Source organism: Petromyzon marinus, unplaced genomic scaffold (genome assembly GCF_048934315.1).
Source record: "Petromyzon marinus isolate PM22_M1 ecotype Great Lakes invasive population unplaced genomic scaffold, UKy_Petmar_22M1.pri1.0 PM_Scaffold_2, whole genome shotgun sequence".
NCBI classification, from domain to species: Eukaryota; Metazoa; Chordata; class Hyperoartia; order Petromyzontiformes; family Petromyzontidae; genus Petromyzon; species Petromyzon marinus.
In genome coordinates this window covers 1,972,273-1,991,864 of record NW_027423168.1, presented here as the reverse complement: position 1 = coordinate 1,991,864, position 19,592 = coordinate 1,972,273, and the positions used below count along the sequence as shown (strand labels likewise).

The window sequence follows — 19,592 nt, the reverse complement described above, 5'->3', positions numbered from 1 at the left end:
ATGCACAGCCAGCCAAGGATAACTCCCTGCTATAGTGACGTCCCAGCAAAAGGGCGTGACGTCACCTAAATATGGGCGTGGTCAAAAGCGGCCCCATCCCCCGCTCTTCCCGACCTTGCTTCCCCCCTCGCCGAGGTTACCCACATGAACAATAATAATAAATCATAGATGTACATTATGAAAGAATCAATGATTTTTCACAAAACTGCTCCTGTACGGCCTTTTGCCAATCCCCTGCTGGAGAGCCTCTTGACGATCGCACGAATCGTGTTGGTTATTTGCACATACTTCACCATGCCGGTGAGTATGGGTTGGTAAAGGAAAAGGAGGAGCATTAACGTACAAACAAAAACCTATTTTACTAGAATGCCTTCTGCTTCCCATCATGTAGCCTGTAACACCTGGTATGCACTATCCAGGCTCCAACCTCCTTAACGTTAGATGGAGACATCTGGCACATCCCCAGCAGTTTTGTCCACAGGCTCAACATTTAACACAAACACACATCTCTAACACTAACGTTAAACTTTACCTATCTCGACGAAGGTAGACATCGTGAATCTTTGATTTTTTCTCGAATTCAGAGTCAGAAGTCAGGAGCTCCTCGCGTGCACAGCCAGCCCACGATAAAGTCCGACCCAGAATGATGTCACCGTGACGTCGGTTCAATATAGGCGTGGCCAGAATGTGGGTGTGGCCAACGGCGGCGGCTTCCCCGCCCCCCGCTGCCCCTCCCCGCAGGTTTCTCTCAACCCTCAGTGCGCATGCGCAGGCCGCGCGTCTCGGACATCGCCTTCAGCGGCCGTTGGCGACGCGGCGGTTGTGGCGGGAAAATTAATAAAAAAAACTTCTCCGAATAACCGCGACCTTTAACTACCCTCACGGATAATCCACACGGATCTCTGGACGGCAAGGCGAAGACGATCAATGGAATAATCTCCGGTGAGAGACGGAGAGAGATGGGCAGGCGTGAGGGCGAGCCAGGTTCAACTTTGTTGAACGCTGAGCGCAGAGTGAATGGGGTTTATACTCTTTGGTTCTATTGGGTAAAGTCACGTAGGTGAAAATAAAATAACAATTTTCACCTACGTGACTTTACCCAATAGAACCAAAGAGTATGGATCCTAGCAGTCACGAAAGCTTTAAATCTAGAATTGAATGGGGTTTGCTTCACTCAGCACGCGGCTTGGACACTTCGGTGTGCAAAGTGTTGTCTGGTTGTGCCGTGTAAAGGAGGAGGACATTCAGTAAATGTCGTTGGTTTGTTAATGGGAGTGTCTGGCGCGGTAATGGACTGGGTACGACTTACAACACAAGTTCTGCTCACATTGCACGCTAAGGGTTAGCACGGCGATTACTACGCGTGCATTTATTAGTTATTGTTCATGTTAAAAGTAGTATTGATTGTTAAGACAATAATGTTTAGTATTTGTAGGAGAATCATTTCAATATTGTACAGTATAGCATTGTCCTGCTGTGTGGCTCTCACGTGGCGAGCATCAGTGCAGCAATATTCAGTACGTGGTTGTAATGCACTTCTATAGCCCCCTGCCACCAGTGCAGCAATATTCAGTACGTGGTTGTAATGTACTTCTATAGCCCCCTGCCACCAGTGCAGCAATATTCAGTACGTGGTTGTAATGCACTTCTATAGCCCCCTGCCATCAGTGCAGCAATATTCAGTACGTGGTTGTAATGTACTTCTATAGCCCCCTGCCATCAATGCAGCAATATTCAGTACGTGGTTGTAATGTACTTCTATAGCCCCCTGCCACCAGTGCAGCAATATTCAGCACGTGGTTGTAATGTACTTCTATAGCCCCCTGCCATCAGTGCAGCAATATTCAGTACGTGGTTGTAATGTACTTCTATAACCCCCTGCCACAAGTGCAGCAATTTTCAGTACGTGGTTGTAATGTACTTCTATAGCCCCCTGCTACAAGTGCAGCAATATTCAGTACGTGGTTGTAATGTACTTCTATAGCCCCCTGCCATCAGTGCAGCAATATTCAGTACGTGGTTGTAATGCACTTCTATAGCCCCCTGCCACCAGTTCAGCAATATTCAGTACGTGGTTGTAATGAACTTCTATAGCCCCCTGCCACCAGTGCAGCAATATTCAGTACGTGGTTGTAATGTACTTCTATAGCCCCCTGCCATCCATGCAGCAATATTCAGTACGTGGTTGTAATGAACTTCTATAGCCCCCTGCCACCAATGCAGCTATGTTCAGTACGTGGTTGTAATGCACTTCTATAGCCCCCTGCCATCAGTGCAGCAATATTCAGTACATGGTTGTAATGCACTTCTATAGCCCCCTGCCATCACCAAACTCACACTGACCAGCGTGGTGAAGTATGGTAAATAACCCCTCCCCCTGGGAGCTGCATAGCATGGGACAGCTGTCAGCCAGCAATGGATTTAAAAAGGAGCTGTACACACATTCTTATTCAGGGTAGGGTAAGGAACTTGGAGGTTCGGTACGCATAATGTGCTCGGAAAGTATTGTATTCTGTATGTGTGTTGAACCTCTTTCGCATCGTACAAAGCCAGCCGTGCTCTTCGGAGGTGCGATAATATATAAATATAAGTAGTCATACTACTGTAATACCACTTAATATTTAGCATTCATTGTATTAGTAGTACGGTAATTTTTTTATATGCAGGTGTGCATGCCAAACGTTAACCAATGTTAAATGTTAAGCCTTCTCTTTTGAATACAGTGTGTTTTAAACATGGAGTTGTCTCCAGCTAATTCTTAAATGTATATCATTCATAATGTAGTAGTAGGCAGGTAGTGCATTTATGACACTTCAATTGTACATAGAGCTTGCAGGTGTGATGAAGGAAACCATGGGAAAGGCTGGAATTTTTGTTGAAAAAAGGACAACAGCCACAGTAGCTTAAGAGACCTAACGCGAAGTGGTCGACACTGGCCCATGCGATCGCGTTGCGACAGCGGACCCACTTTCCGCACACAGCAGCTCCTCATGGTGCCCCCCATACCAGGACCAGTGGTGACCTTGTAGCCACAGCCATTCCTCTCCCTGGCCCCATCCGGTCCAGGCATCCCAAATCGTACAAAATGTACTGCAACGGTGGTGAGACAAACAGCCCTTCGGGCGACAGCACGGTGACGGACACAAGCCCTCGCGGCAGCCTGGGCAGCACGCTGCTCCGGACCGGAAGCGGGGGCTAGCGCAGCCCTGTGGTGTGCGGAGAGCAGTGCTGCTCGTAGGCGAGCGGTGCGCTGGACGCCTACATCGAGGACTTTGAGCAGAGCGGAATCTGTGCGTCACCGCCACCCAGGATACGTGCAGAGCACAGCGCCGCGCAGCATGGCGGAGCGGAGACGCGCGGAGGAGAGGAGGATGCACAGTGTGGATGAGGGTGGGTTGCGCCTCTCGCCACGCGAGGAATCGCTCCGTGGTGCTTGCACTCGAGTGGCTATCGAGTGTGCACGCGGTGCAATGGTATTGAAGCTATAGTAATAGGTTTTTACCCTTTTATCTGGCACAAAAACTGACACCTTTATACAAGGGATCATGTTTGCAATAACCACAACACAAGTAGTCAAAATGCAAACAAAAAAGACAACTCTGATAATATGCACTGTCCTTGAATTTGATTGGTCCACACCCGAGATGGCTTTTCTGAGATCCCAGTCTCCACTGGTGTTGGACCAGAAGACGCAAAAAGGCGTCTTCTTATTCTTAGCGTCTTCTTGTTTGCATTTTGACTACTTGCGTTGTGGTTATCACAAACATGATCCCTTGTATAAAGGTGTCAGTTTTTGTGCCAGATAAAAGGGTAAAAACCTATTACTATATCTTGTTACTGGCAAAGGAGGTCTCATAAGGTATCGAAGCTAGTTGACTGGAGGGGGGATAATTGGAGAGGAGAACCCCATTTATTTGCTTGTACTGGGTGCTTGTCAATTATGCTATGCTATTATGAATGTAATGTAATTCCCCTAGAAAAAAAACCCTTAATAAGGTCTAAAGATACATTTTCGTGAGAGTCCCACACTGGGATGCTTGGCAAATTCCATTAATGAGTTGATTTTATGTCAGAGAAAACTATCCACAGTAAGCACACGCATATGAGAGGATAGCATAGGTCTGAACAGATAGGTCGGTGCATGCATTTCTTTCTCCTGTCATCTTCCAGCAACTTCACTGATTATCGAGTTTGTAAAGTTTGTGAAATCTAAGTGATCCTCCAACCTTTGTGTCAAAATTTGCAGATCCTAGACTGGACACATCTGAAGTTTAAACAATAACAGCTCATGCACTGATTTATCCCATATTCTCACAAACTCCACAAACGGATAACATCATTAGTTACTGATGGTGCAAAGTAAGGCAACATTGCAGGATTGCCGTTCAGGGGTCAAGGAATCTAGGGGAGAGCAAATTCATTGTGTACCAGTAAAATGTCTGTGGGTCTTACATTGCAGGTGGCATGCTGCCTGTGGAGGACCTCATCTCGGGCACGTGCAGCCTCACTGCTGCGCTGCAGCGGTCATGGCTTATAGCCCGACGGTCAGTCTAACCACGGACCAGCTCCTAGAGGCGCCAGTTGACGGTTCCTCCAAGTCCTTGTTCCGCTCGCCTGGCGCCCACCGAGACCTCGCAGTGTCGCACAGAGGCAAGCGGTCATCTCTCGGGGTCACCGCGCACAGCCTCGGCGCATCATTGGTGAGGGGCAATAAGCCAACTGAACGGTTGAGCTCAACAGCGAGAAGCAACAAGGCCCTGATGCCATTAAATGAGTCGGCAAAGCCCAAAAATTATTTTTTTTCTAACCAGAAGAATGTTTTGTTGTACTTACGGAGCAGTGAAGCAACTAGGCGTGAGCACTTGCCGAACGGCGGCTGTGCGACAAGTACCTATCCCAGGTGGTTGACAAGACAAAAGGATGAGCTGGATGTGTCGGGGATCACGAGCATTCCTGAGCTCAGGTACCCGGCCTGGCTGCGTGACTGCGATGTGGACTCCCAGACCAGCAGCCACGAGACGGATACCAGCACGAAGAGAGCAGGTGCCGCTCAGAGCCCGCAAAGCAGACCAAAGTACCCAGAGTGGCTCAAAGATTTGGACATCTCCGGCCTTACGAATGTAGCCAACGAGGAGCCCGTGTCAGAGGACCTTAGATCCCTAGGTGTGTGTGTGTATATATATAGTCTGTATATAGCAGATGACATTTCATATGTTTTCAGGTACATATTCAGTCTTTTCTCACAGAGACGACTGAGCGGCCACCCATGTGGTTGTGACGTGCGATGCGTGATTCTTGATGCACAGCCTCATTGGAGGAGCTGCTGAGCAGGGCGCGCATGGAGTTGGAATCCCCCGGCTTGGAGGCCCCCTCCCCGGGCAGCTTCAACACGGACGTCTTCCTAGGGGCTGATCGTCCCTGGGAAAACCCCTCCACGCCATTGTGAATTTATCTTTATATTCACACTCACGCACAGCATAGAGGCTGCACTGCCTCTAAGTATGATGTCAGATTATGAATGTTATAAGCTAAGCAGGTAAGCCTGGTTATTACTTGGATGGGAGACTATTTGGTAATAGCATATATTATAGATTTTGGCTGCTAGGTAACCAGGAGTTAGTAATACAGCAATGGAATCTTGAATCTATATCCGGAGTTTTGCATTTTACTCCCTCTGTTTTCACCGGGTTCTCTGATTTCCTCTCACATACCACTCGCTGATGAAATTTGCAAAATATCACTGCCAAACCCGCCTGAGACTTGGTGAGATTTTTCTGGCTTCCACCATGATAATAAGTCAACCAAGTAATTTTCTCTCAATCGTGTCTCTTCTCAGGGCCGTGTACCACCTGTCGCGTCTGAAAGAGCTGGTTGACACCATCAAGGAGAACAAGGATGGCTGCATTTTAAGGCGGTGGTCGAGGTTTGTACTCAGAAGGATACGTTCGCTTGGTCCTGCTAATTCATGGTTGTTAAACATCAATGGTACTTCAGGTGCTGTGGTGTGAATCGCAATTACTTGTGAACTTGTGGGGCCCATGGGGCACAGTAATTGCCCTGTTAATGGAAGTGCCACAACAAAGTATTGGAAAAATGTGATGAAGTTCGTTCAGGGTTGGAGTTTGTGAATGGTTGCAGCAGTATTTTGCACAGCAAATCCATGCAGACTCAAATGTCACTTGAAAGAGAACGGATATGTGAAAAATATTGTGAGCACAACTAAACTTATTTTGGTTTTAGCCATTTTGGAAGGAGACTACTTTATTGGGAACATACATGCTAGTATTTGTGTAGTTATAAACATTTGGGAAATCACTGTAAAAGTACATTTGCTTATTTAGATTGCACTATACCTGTATTGTAAAATTTCAGAACCTTTTATGTAACTTGTAATCAATAAACCAAAGTTGCATATTGTATGCAACCCATGACTTGGATTGTTTTTATCATGTCTTGTTTAGCATGGTTGGTTATGTACAGTGTGAAAGAAATTCAACATACATTAAATATTTTCTGATATTTGAATGTTTATATTGTACATGTATATTTATTTTACAATAAATCTGAGACAAAGGCTTATACACATGGAATTGAAAATATTCAGCTATGATTTGTATTTCTCAAGTATTTTAAGAAAAGTCAGCGAGTCTCGTGACATGTCTTCACATTTGGGGGTGATGATTGTGATGGATATCCAAGCATTAACCTGCTTACATTCCTAGAGTATGTAAGGTGAATTTGGGCATTCTGGGTGATTGGGTTTTAGGCCAAACACAGGCAGATGGTTGGGGATAGATGTTTTCAAGCATCTATTAATTATTCATCGGCATGTACTATCTTACTATGATGTAAAGTTCAAAGACATGGTTCATGAAGGGAATGGAATAAAAACTCAACTGTGCACAAGTATGGAGGAATTAATACTTGGAATTCAATGCAAAGATCTGGCCATATGGCATTTACTGGGCACCAGGGTTGCCAAACAACACATGAAAGATGTGTATCAGGCACAGCCTCTGCATTATGAAAAAAATATCACTTCCTGAAGAAGTGCATTTTGCTTCTCCTGTCTTAGGTCACCAAAATAAATTAGAGCAAATGTGACTCGACTGACACAGGCAGCATTTATACTTGTGAAGTGTTCTCCTTCCGACATGTGGTGTGTGTCGCACACACTGTCGAAGACGAGGTAGTTGCAGGAGACATCGTCTCTTTATTATCTTGTTCACACCAACTCCGGCCTCACTCGACCACGTTGCCATAGAGCCCGGCCTAGACACGACCCTGTCCGTGTTGCACCGACGGCGTCGACCGAGAAGGCCAACTACTGTCTGGCCACGCAATGATTGGGCGAATGCGGTGGCAACGACAGCGACGACGAGACGAGTCCACTCCCAGAACCGGCAGCCCGGAGCTCTCGCTCTCCGCTGCTTATATTATATTCTATAGTCTACCCGGCGCGGCTTGGCTCTGCCCTATCCACGCCTCCCTTCTCGAACCGACCAGAGGGTTCCAGAGGCTTCCCTATGAGGTCTTCCATGACCCTTGCCCCAATTCCTCTGCCCGGCCGGCATACCCGTATATATGCTCAACGGCGTGTGTGCAAACTTTCCACTGCAGTTGCCGCTGCTGGACAGCAGTCAGCGCTGTGGCACTACACTTGTATGAACACAAGAATTACATAATCATGTCTACACTTATATGTAATGGGCTGAGATAGGCGCACACAACTTCTTGGGAGGCAACACTATTTATTAACACCAACACATTACACTTAACATAAATTTCGATTTAAAGCTTTCGTGACTTCGGGCTAACACCAATCCCGAATATCCGCCCCCACAGCCCTTTAAATAATCTCCAATACAGCCCCCCAATCGGCTATGCGTGTATGAGTGACGTCCCTGCCCTCTAACCCCCGACCCCCCCGTCCCGCGCGTGCGATTGGTGTGTCGCTCTAAAACTGACTCCAAATCCCCGCCCCGCAGCCCTTTAAACAATCTCCATTGCCCGGCATCGGCGGCAACGCGTGTGCGAAGGACGTCATTGCCCTCTGACCCCTGACCCCCCGTTCAGTTCGTGTGAGTGGTGCGCGGGGTTGTGTGAGCGGAGACGTCGCGTTTGAGTGGCTGAGAAGCGACGGATTGATTCCAGGCAGCCACGTGCCAGCCCCGAGCTATGCCCCACAAACAGGACCCGTGGACCCGAGGGGCTGCGGCGCGAGGAGAGGAGCCGGAGAGCGGCAGCCCTCTCACCGCGAGCGAGGAGTCGAGTAGCGGCTGCTCTCACTCGAGCGAGGAGTGGAGTCCGGAGCCCGCAGCCCTCCCGAGATCAGCCCTCCCCCGGGGGGGGGGAGCCGGGGGCCCGCGTCCCCCACAACTGACAACCTGTGTACCAACTGGCCGAGCGAGAGTTTGTGTGTATTTGAGCGCAATCGTGCCAGTGTTTAGCTGTACCAGGGAGTTTGGTGCAGCAGAGTGTTTCGGTGTAGCAGGGTGTCCGGATTGTGCCGGCACACTACCCTTCTATCCATAATGTCGTAGGGTGAGCTCCATTAAACGTTAACTCAGACCCCAACCTGTCAAAGCGCCTAATCTCGGAACGTGGTTCTCAACCTCTTACCTCACCCATGCTACGTACCTTTGAGACGTCCTGCTTTTACAAATGTTGATGAACTGGAGGGCAAAGGTCTGGAGGACCCCACATGAAGTCTGGTTTCTCAAACCCGAGCCTCCTGTGACATTTCTGGAGGCTTCTCTGGAATCTTTGTCCCATTTATTGAGTGCAGATTTGGCTTACTTCTAGCTTCATCCCAAGACGTCATCCAGTTTGGAAATACCCGAAGGTTGTGGGAGTCGCCCCGTGCTTCAGTTTCTTTCCAACCCTCGCAATGGCCGGTTGCTCACCAGCCGGAAGTCTTTTGCTGCTTACACCACGACCGAGGTGTTGAGAGCAGCCATCTCGTGGCTGGTCGGCAATGGAGATGGTATTGTCGATTTGGGGAGCGTGAGTCTGTGGCGTTGGTGGTGCTGCTGTCACGGAGGCGACACGAGTTTAGGAAATTCAGTTTTGTGGGTTTCCTGTAGCGAGCACTGAAAGATCCTCCCTTCCTCTTTCTCCACCCTTGTCTCTACTGTCTCCATGTCCCCGTTCAACTCTTTCTACACCGCTTTCCTTGAATGTGCAGCTGCCTTTACGGCCTCCCCTCTCCCCTTCTCTCCACCTCCAACCCATCTCCGTCGTAATGTCCTCCCCTTTGTTCAGGCTCTTCCCTCTCTTCCTCAGTCTATGGATGGGGTTATTGTTTATCGGGCTCTTATACAAAAAATGGAGCTTATTTTAGCCTTTGAATAGGATTTTCTGTTTTCTTTCGGTAGCATGTTGCGTATATAGGGAAGATCGAGCCACGCCACCGGTTCCCATTATCAAAATCTTTGTCAACTTGTCTCCCTCGGTAGGAATGCCTTTCCTTCTGCAGCAAGCAATTGTCTTCTCTCTCTCCTCCGGTATTTCTTCCGATGCGCTTTCTTAATCTCGCTTGCTGTGTGTATCGACTCTATCATTCAACAAGGGCAAATAAAAAAAAATGCTTTTTTTTCCTCCACTGTTTTACCACTATACCTCCTGAGTGGGTACTCGGAGTTTCATCTAATGTACTATTTGATGAGTCGCTTCCACACAGCACAAAGGCGGTAGCTATCCGAACTGTAAATTTTTCTTCCAATTTCGATAGATTCTCGAATTATTCTTGGGCAGTAGTAGCTAGTTTTGCACAGAACTTCAACATTAGAATCAACTGAGTGTCCTTGTTGGCACGTGTGTTCTGCTACTGCTGAACACGGGTGCCAACAAATAATACATTATTTAAATGCATGCCTATAAAGGGCAGCATACTTCAATAGGGATTACCATTGGTACGGCTATTTTAATACACAATAGACAGGAAGGACAAGATCAAAGGGCTCTCATAATGCACATGCATAATGTACGTTGACTCGGTAATCTCCCCCCCCCCCCACTTTGCGCGAGAGTGCCACAAATCTGGCTGTCGCCTGATGAAGCTAGTTGTAATTACTGGCAAAACGTCGTACTCCGATTGTAAATGTTGTGGCTTGGCTCTCCAAAGTACCAGTGACGAATTGGCTTGTTCTGTTTCCGTGACAACCCTTACTAGTTGGCTGTGTCGAATGGTGGCGGGTTTTAACGACACGTTTATATATGTATGCGATCTAATCCAAAAAACACCTCTATGGATGATATTGGGGCGCGAAAGCCTACATGTTAAACCAAAATTTAAAATATATACAAAATAACAATAATTTCTAGTTTTCCTCATTCACATCGTGATTCGTATGAACAGACATGAGATGATTGAGACATGTTAAATCATAAACGTATTTATTAATATATACAGATAGTCCTCGACTGCAATGTCCTTGTCCACGTGCAAACAGAGTTAGGATAGCAGCCTCCTTTAAAAGCCAGAGTAGATTTATACACTGTAGAAGACAGTTGACGAATCCTCGTTGCTTGATTCCTCCTCGGATCCCTTCAGCAGTGAGTCGTCACCAGTCTTCTCTGCCTGCTCATTCTCCATGTGGCATGGCTGGGGTGGGTGCAATACGCCAGGAGACTCCTTATGCAGCGAGCAGCGAAGCAGGCCCATCTCTGCCTGCTCATCCTCAACGTGGAATTGAGGCGATGGCGGTGAGCTGGGGGCATCGGTGAGGAGGGTGTTACGGAGACGGCCCAGCTCTGCCTGCTGCAGAATCGTCTGTACGACGAAGCGCTCGCGGCGCCTGCAGGCGCGCACATGGGATGGCGTGTCCGGGATGATGTATGCAATGCAGGCCTTCGTGAGTAACACCACGTGCTGCACACGTCCACACACAGGTAAAGGATTTTCAGTTTCAGGATTTGCATGTAAAGGGTGCTTACTAAATATAATATGGCCGCATCTTAAAGTGCTTTACATCTCAGGTCAACTATTCCGGGGACCTGAAGCCTAGGGATATTATATTGTTACGTCGTTTTTCCCAATTAAATTAAGTCATTTGAGTAATTTTTGAACATTTGGCAAATTATACCGAGACACTTTTTGTTGAATTACTTAATGGGTTTTTTACGTTCACTATGCAGCAGGCAACATTTATGATGTGCAGTTAATGCACCCACAGTATTCACCTGGGCAGCCGCAAATTACTGCAACAATCAGCAAACACTTACACTCGGCCATGTCACCACTACAAAGATTCCCTGTGTAGCCTTTCACAGACTGAGACAAGTGCATCTATGAAGGGTGGCACAGTGCCTGTGGGGGTGGTGTGCACCTTTATCTCGCCAGTGATGATTTTCACACACTTCATCAAGTACTCATTTTAAGACAGAATCAACTTAAGGGAAGCTCAACACTGGTTCTAATATTTTCCACTGTTGTTGGCTGTGGCCAGAAATAGTACTCCGGTCACACAGGATTGGTAGCGCAGTTCACAAACAACTACGCAGCCGCTCCCCTTCCCACACGCACACATGCTTACGTGTGACATTGCATCAACAACATGAATCGTCTGCTGCATGATGAAAGTGAGTATTGTATTACCACTATTATTTGTGATCTCAGAAATACTGTGCAATTGTGAGGTGTAATAGCATTACTGGCATTATCTGTAATGACCCATTGACAATGATCACGGTTTGCTCTGCTGACCTTAACAACTGCTCACAGATGAGTCTATACGATGGTGCAGTAGTGTAAGGCTTTGCACACTAGACTTGCAATCCAGAGGTCGCGGGTGTGAATTGATCTTTGATCGTGGCAGTGTAAACAATGGTGAAAGTTTTTTTTTACATTCCACTGCCTCTATCCACCAAGCAGTGTAAATGGAATACATCCAGTCAATTGGTCGGCTGAGTTTGGTGCTGTTCAGTGCGGGAACTCCCAGCTCTTCCCAAGACGTCTGACCAGTGTGGAAGAGCAGTTCAAATACATCTTAAGGGTCTCTCTTGAGCTCCCTATAGCAGGAGCCCTTTTGCCATCAGTGACATGAGCAAGTAATTGGAGGGCTGTACCTTTATCTTTCAATGGGTTTATGAATGTGTGTGTGTGTGCATGTTGATGTGTACCTGCATGGCAATGACGAAGGCCAGCTTTGCCGTCAGTACTTGCCAGTACTGCTTGGTGACGGAGTAGGCTTGGGGATGATCCGGTGGGTAGCGATGACCTGGATACCTACACACGTACAACCACAAGCACGCATGGACTATATTGAGCAAAGTGCCTCGAAAGTAGAGTTGGCGCTAAATTGAACAAGTATGGTTGTGTACAAACGGTATATGCGTTCACAGCCCTTTAAAAAATCCGCTTCTGAAAGAGGGCCTTCCCACAACGTGCAGCTTGTGGGGGCTCTATTGACCATGGTTCATGCTGGTCCGTACCAGGTTGGTGAAGGTAGGGAGTACAGATAATGGGAGAACAATATAGCACAACTATTAATTTTTCTGAACTACCCACTGCTGACAACCTAGCTCCAAAGTCGCCTACTGCACCTGCATTGTGCATGGTGTTCATCAATCTAAGCACGAACAAGGCTCAAGCCTGCTTGACTTCCGGAATCTAAGATTAGCTGTATTCGTGGTGATTTGGTCATAGTCAAGTAAGGTTATATTAAATATCGATCAATATGGTTATATTGATTATAGTTGTGTATGTCAGCAATTCAAAAACGTTACAGAAAAGGGTTGGTAGATCGCATCAATTTCCTAACTAACTGTGCTGTGAGGTGACCAGAAGATGGCTGTAGAGCAAGTGGTTTCATGTCTGTGTGGACCTTTAAGCTTCATTTCATTATCATGGGTTCTCCAGGACCTCTTATTGCATCCCACATGCATAAAACCACCTTAAACTGGAATCCCAATGCACGGTCTTCCTGAAAAGGGATCTTGAGACTCAATTAAGCAGTCGTGGATCGATAGATAAATAAATAACATTACTCTTTAGCAAGGTAACAATGAGCTATAATTTATATCAATCTATTATTATATTTCTCTAAGTGGGACTTTGGTTGTGAAGCCATCCCACCCGTACCCACTGCTCGCCCCCTCCAATTCCCCCCCCCCCACCCCCTTTACTGTCCCTGCCCACCACGCACACTCCTCCCCCAACCCTACCACAACCCCTTACTACCCAACTAAGCCAAACCCTGTGTCCAGGGTAAGGGGCAGGGCCTAAACAGAGGTGGGGCCTAGGGGAAGTGTGGGTCTTAAAAGGAAAGTCACGGAGTGAAAAGAGGAAGAGAACGAACCTAATCAGGAAGGGGCGGAGCCAGGAGGACGCCACACCCAGAAGGATGTCGCATCTACCTGGACAACACACCCAGAGATCAGTGCATCACATTCGCAGGGACGGCACACCCGATAGCTGGGCATGACACTGAATGGCACAAACCTGCAGGTTGTGTGGAATGCCGGATCAAACCAGGATGGCAGGATGTTGGGATGATTTTGCTCCTTGAAGTCGCTGATCTTGAAAATTGAAAGGCTGTCCTCCGTGTACCCATGCATTGTAGGCGAACCTGTGCCATACTCTGCTGAGTATCCATAATAATACACCAGGCGTGGGATGATGTCCGTTGCGAACGCCAAGATGCATGACTGTGGAATTAGCATACGGAGGCACAGCGATAGCGGTCACTTAGCATGCAATGATTTGACCAAGGCTTCTGAACATCTTACCTTGGCAATTACATTAATTTTCACAAATACAATTTGGGGGGTTGCTGCCAGAGTGAAATGGTTACCATATAAGGACTTGCAATCTGGCAGTCGTCAGTTCAGTCTCCTGACACAACAGTTGAAGCAATGGATCATTTTCTAAAATCTCCCCCACCTCTGTCCAATTAGCAATATAAATGGGTTCATCACTGCTTTAGCGCAGGTAATTCCACATCTTACAACATGTCTGGTCATCATGGAAGAGTAGGCCAAATACCGTGTAGAGGGGTTCTCTAGAGCTACCTTTAGTTGAGGCCCTTCTGCCAGCAGTGACATGAGCAAGCAATTGCAAGGCTTTACCTTTTGCGATTTTGGGAGAGAGTGGATAGGAGCAGTGGTGCAGTGATTCGTGCACTGCACTTTGAATTCAGCACACATGCAATTGACTTCCAGCTACGACTAACATCAGTGACGAGTGATACCCGAACCGCTCCTGGTCCCCCACTACACCTCTTCTCAAACCTGCCAGGACCAGAATGGTGAAGTATGGTAAAAAGAACCCACACGGCTAACATGACATGTTATGTCACTCATAAGATGGGATTTTGAGCGAGAAAGCGAGCGGACAATCTGGCGACTTACATTGGTGATTACAGAGAGGGTGGCAACGATACTCAGGATGTCGGCCCAGGCTCCAATTCCTCTTGCTCGCGAAATCACAGGCCTCCTCATCTTTGTTACGAGCTTCCACGCGTCGACCCGCACTTTGATGATGTTGTTGAGCAGTGCGAGCAATGGCGCAAGTGGAAATGATGTCACGAAGAGAGTGACAAACCCGAATTGGATAACTGGTGTATATTTTGAGAATGGGTAGGGGGGCAAGGATAGGATAATGAGTGAAACAGGATATAGACATACACTCTTAATGCTGTTATGTTGTGATTACTTTAAGCAAACAAAACATGTTTTCAATGCATTAAATGTGTTTTAGTCAAAGGAGACCCCAAAATATGGTCACATTTTCGTGTCATTTGTTCACAAAATTATCATGTCCATTACATTGGCCACTGAGATGCGACCAGCCACTACCATCTTTAATGCTCAGCTCTGGTTCACCTGGGTTTCTTTTGCACCATTTTCCACCACTAGGTGGCTATAATAACTAGATCACATCCTGTATTGAGGACTCCATTAACCGTACCACACATTTTTAGGCATATGCACTGTGGCTGAAATGCCAACAAATCACAGCAGTTAACCACAGTGGACATGATGCACAAGAGTTTTAAATAAATAGTAAGGGGGAAAACGTCAATCCAAGCTGACCAATGTAGCTGCATTGGTTAGCAGACAAGAGGAGCAAATATGTGCTCCTATTATTTCTAAAACTTAACTCCGTACATATGCACATACGCGCATGCTCAAAGACAATTGTGTTACAGTATATCCATAGATTGGTGCCTATGGCCAAATCACCCAGTATGCGTCAGATTTAATCAGATCCCAGAAGTTAAGGAGAGCTGAGCCTGAAAATTGGTTGGATGGGTGACCATGCAATAGTTAGTGTGGGGTTGTGAGCAGCAGAGGACAGTGCAGCAAATTACATTGTTGTATTGTACATCTAAGCTCTTACATCTGTGCTCCCTGCCTTCAACAACCCGAAGTGTGGGTAATTTCCCTCCCACAACAATGTCCGACAGATACACAGGGGCCGTACACACGTGCCTATATAGTCAAATGATACCCAATTGTGTGTGTTTTTTTATAATAAAGTAAAACGCGTTGACTCCGTAGTGTGATCCTCTGAGCTCATTGTACCCATCTCGAGGTATTCATCAAAGAGTCCAAGTGGGCTCTGGGGCTGTAGGTCCAAGTGTTTGCTGGAAGAAGTGTTTGGTAACTGGATAAGACCATCAATGAGAAGCCAGTTTAATCGTGGTTCGGTGACAGAAAACCCAGAGTTTCACGGTTTAACCCAACATCCGAGCAGCACCACATCAGATCTCTAGACTGCTCAGCGCAGGCATACAGATATGGTCAACATATGCGTACATTAACTAATTTGTGAAATTATGAATTACATTACATTACTAGGACGTACCTAAAGGTGCCAGGTTGGGTTCATCCACCTTGGGGATGCTCTGCTCCACGCAGCCTCCTGCTTCCGTGCAGTCCATCCTCTTGATGTCCGAATTCTGGCTGTTGCTACTGCTGCAATTGGTGACACTGGTGGTGGTCTTCTTTCTTTTAATGGACTTAGGTCTACTTCGCTTTTCCTTCTTCTTCTGCTGCAAGGTCATCAACACTTTCATGCTCGTAATAGGATTGAGAGCAGCGTATGGTTTATTCTCACTGACTGGTGAAGCAGTTTGTTGACGTGGAACTAGGCCAAAGCATTCAAGAAATTTGGATTTCATGTCATTTATCTTAACGCCGCTATCTTTTGTCAAAGTGTAATCATGTTCAGGCTTCGGTCTGTACAAGAACTGTGCGTGAAGACTTTCATGAGTTTTCAGGATTTCAATAGGACTTAAAAATCCGCAGACTGAGCACATCTCATAGGGCGATGGTGGATTCAATACCGCATTGGCAAAACTGCCGTTATTCACCAAACCTGGTGCACCCTTTATCATATAATCCTTTTCATGGGTCTTCATGTGCCTTTTTAATTTTCCTGGCTGATTAAACCTTTGTCCACATATGCCGCACCATTGCTCACGGGTCTCCTTATGCGTTCTTACGTGGGCTTCTAGGCACCATGCCAGTTGGAATTTTTTCCCACAGACGTCACAAGAGATAAGTGTTTTCGCTCTTGTAACTCTAACGGATTGAGGTGGGGTTGAGACGGGTGCTGGTGAAGTGCCATCGATGGTGAAGGCAATTCTCCCAGCACCACCATGACTCGCAGCGGAGTTGCTCTCGCACATCTGAAACAAAAGACAAAGGTCTCGCGCATGACACCCGTGTCACGAGTGTACTCACACAGGCATACTTAAGGTGACATAAGATTCATATATACTACAACTCATTATACCAGAACTCCACAATATTGCAGTTCCTATCATGTACGATTTTACCCTCTTATCCACCCAAGTAATATTTTGTTTCTAAACAACAATGACTAACTACCTCCATTTTCCTAATGTTACCCACCAAATAGGTCTTTCTGTATATACACACCAACAATATAATGATTGCACCACACGTTCACTCCACTATTCACAACACTCTGACTCGCAATCTCCATGTAAGATTGTAATATCATTTCTGTATGAGGGCCCGTCAAGAAGTTTTGGGAATGGACACTTTTTTACAAACAACTACGTAAAATAGTCTTCATTAAAAGTACAGGATAGTACTACTAATGGCACTCATAAGGGAACGTCATTATCTCTCATGCTAATTATTACAATGTTAACTAGTTACCCAGGAAAGCTTCATTGCATCTAAGTACTGCATTTTCAGAAAGGTCCCATTGCATTGAGATGTTTGCGTGAGTGGAACCCAGAGAGACCCCACCTTGCATATTGGGAAATAACACAACTCCACACAGATGGATTCAACCCACAAGCTCAAAGCATTCCCTGTTCAACAAAGTACTCAGTGTAATGTTTAATATAATTTATTTGGTAATATACATATCGTAATTGTATAGTGAATCTACAGCAGTGAGGTATACAGTAGGGTTGGTAAAATAATACATAGTGTAATATTACAAGTCTAATATTATTATAATCTAACGTATAGGGTAGTGTATAGTAACGCAGTGTATAATTCAATGTTGGGGTCTGTCTATGGCAGTTTATAATTAAAATATTATTTGGAGGCATATTATAATATTTTTTGCGACATAGAAGTGTAATGTATAATAACTTATTGTTAGTAGCTCAGCTTAGTGGAGAATATATTGAGTACATTGATTATATTGATGTAGTTTATATTTAGTTCTTTCACATCGGTTTATTGTATGATAGTTGGGTAGTTGCAGTTCGTTAGCATCAATATACTAAATGCCTCTGTTGATATGTAAACTCTGACTTTAACATAGCTACTTCTGTCACCAGTTACATGCTAATTCCTCACATTAACATCATGCTAATCTCACAGTTACATGCTAATTTCTGACTTTAACATCCTGCTAATCTATCACATTAACACAGCTACTTCAATGCTAAATTCTTCTGTGGATACGTAAACTCCTTTGTCAAGGAGCTCTGCTCCTCCCACCCAGCTTAAAATACGCTGCCAAGCTTAGCAGTGTTCATTGGAGCGCTGTCTTTCCGACAGTTCTGTTTCTTCACCTGAGGAAGGCTACTTGTGTTGTGGCCAAAACGTCGTGAGAATTTTTATTATGTTTTGATTTTATTATGTTATTATTTCCCTTCTACGTGACTTTACCGAAAGAACCAAGAAGATGAAACCCTGCAGTCACGAAAGCTTTAAATCGAAATTTATTCAAATCAAGTTGTTTTATTTTTACCACAGTACTTTATGGAATCCTCAAGAATAAATGCATTTTTAGAAGTATTAAACTACACTTGAAGATGTGTGAGAATGTAATTCTGCAGATGCAAGCACAGGCAAACTCGTATCTGCATATACAAGTTTGTGGGCCTCCTCACTTCACCAAACCCGCATTGACCGGCATGGTGAAGTATGGTTAAACAACTCCCACGAACGACATGGTGTGGGGGAGGCCTCTATCAAAACGCTGGATCGACAAAGGGCTGATACATGTCACGACATTGTACGTTAAGACCGTTCTCTCGTCAGCACAAGCCGTCTATGTGGACAATAGAGGGCACGACACACGTGTACACGATGTTTGTGTGCGTATATTCAGCGTGTGTATCACGTCATAATTATATAAGGTCGCGATTATGCTCAAAACGAACCAAATGTATAACATCACGAATAACTTTGGAAGTCTCCAGAGCCTGAACAATATTTGAAGTAGACACTGACCCAGTTACTATTAATAGCTCAGATGTGTAGGCTTTGACTTTAACATAGCCATTTCTGTGACCAGTCACAAGCTAATCACTCAGTTATTTCAATGCTAAATTCTCCTAGTTATTTCAATGCTAAATTTTCCTGTTTGATTTTTACTAGGTGCCTCTGTGAATGTGTATGCTTTGACTTTAACATAGCCATTTCTGTGACCAGTCACAAGCTAATCACTCAGCCATTTCAATGCTAAATTCAATGCTAATTCCTTTGTCAAGGCGCTTTGTGTTTTCTCACACAGCTTAAAGGTCTCGATCTGAGCTTGTCTTTGTTCGCTCCAGCTCTGTCCTCCAGACAGTCTCGTCCCTTCACCTGATGAAGGCCGCTTGTGTTGTGGCCGAAACGTCGTGAGAATTTTATTGTGTTATTTTATTTTTTCAATTTATTATTTTATTCTCATTCTACGTGACTTTACCGAAAGAACCAAAGAAGATGAACCAAGATTATGGCGTGTAGATGCTGCCATCTGCCGGCCACCAACGTGGCGTGTAGATTCTGCAAATTGAAAAATTAAAATAATAAATTGAAAATAATAAGCAAAAATCCAGATTCATATTCTTGGTTCCTTCGGTAAAGTCACGTAGATTTAAAAATAATTAAATAAATTAAATACAAAAAATCGGAAGTAATAAAATTACTTTTATTTGTAATTTTTAAATTGGCATAATCTACACGCCATATTCTTGGTTCTTTCGGTAAAGTCACGTAGATTTGAAAATAAAAAGAAAATAATTAAATGAAAATCATGAATTGTTATTATTATATTTTGATTTAAAGCTTTCGTGACTGCAGTTATTCATATTATTGGTTCTTTCAGTAAAGTCACGTAGAAGGGAAACAATAAAATAAAATAAATATTTTTGAAAATATTATTT

At 45.3% G+C, this 19,592-nt stretch overlaps 1 long non-coding RNA gene across 1 annotated transcript; it reads left to right on the top strand.

The window, feature by feature from the left end:
- Positions 1-4,464: 4,464 nt before the first annotated feature.
- On the top strand, positions 4,465-6,437 carry LOC142922877 (uncharacterized). Its single transcript, XR_012940388.1, has 2 exons — positions 4,465-5,442; positions 5,837-6,437. It is a non-coding gene; the product is annotated as an uncharacterized LOC142922877 (long non-coding RNA).
- The last annotated feature ends 13,155 nt before the right edge of the window (positions 6,438-19,592 follow it).